The following is a 1181-nucleotide window of genomic DNA, read 5'->3' as shown; positions in this document are numbered from 1 at the left end:
ATATATATATATACTAATATATGGGAGAATTTATGAAAAAAAAAACAACAGATGAGGACAGGTGGTGTAAACAACAAAAGGATGTATTAGTTTAACGCTCGGGAATAGAGAAAGTCTTTAACGTTTCGAGCTACATACATACATATATGTGCATACATACATAGACAGTCAGACAGATACAGACAGAGATAGCCATCTAAAGCAAACAGACAGAGGAAGACAAACAAATAGACACGCAAGTAAGGGTTGAAATATATGACCTGTCCAAAAGACCAACATGATCTGATACAATCATGGTTTATCGACGTTTTTGTGAATATTTATTTGGATCAGGTATCAAGAAGTGGCTCAGAAATCTCAAATAAAACATTCTGCCTGACATGCTAAGGATTCTGCCAGCTCACCGCCTTAACAACAATAATAATAATAATAATGATAATAGTAATAATAATAATAATAATAATAATAATAATGGTTTCAAATATTGGCACGTCATCATAATCATCATCGTCGTTTAACGTCCGCTTTCCATGCTAGCATGGGTTGGACGATTTGTCTGGGGACTGGTGAACCAGGTGGCTACGCCAGACTCCAATCTGATCTGGCAGAGTTTCTACAGCTGGATGCCCTTCTTAACGCCAACCACTCAGAGAGTGTAGTGGGTGCCTTTTACGTGCCACCCGCACGAAGGCCAGTCAGGCGGTACTGGCAACGATATATATATATATATATATATATATATGTATATATATGTATGTATATATGCACCATTCAAGTGTGGCCGATACCAGTGTTGCTTCTCGGAGTGATTGGTATTAGGAAGGGCATCCAGCCTTTCAGAAGCCTTGCCAAATCAGAGACTGGGGCCTGATGCAGCCCTCCAGGCTTACCAGCTCTCGGTCAAACCGTGTTCAACCCATGCCTGCTTGGAGAGCTGACATTAAGCAATGATGATGATGATGATGATGATGATGATGATATATATATATATATCTGTATATATTCAGATATATATGTACATATTCATTCATATATATATATGTGTGTATATATACATATATATGTGTGTGTTTATGTATATATGCACCACACACGCATGCATTTGAGTCGTGCTTGTTTCCTTCTGTTTATAAAGAAGCCACTATAGTCTCTATTGTTGAACCATCAAGACAACCCTTCCT

This window comes from Octopus bimaculoides, chromosome 29, assembly GCF_001194135.2.
Source record: "Octopus bimaculoides isolate UCB-OBI-ISO-001 chromosome 29, ASM119413v2, whole genome shotgun sequence".
Lineage (NCBI taxonomy): Eukaryota > Metazoa > Mollusca > Cephalopoda > Octopoda > Octopodidae > Octopus > Octopus bimaculoides.
Note: the sequence above shows the minus strand (reverse complement) of the source record.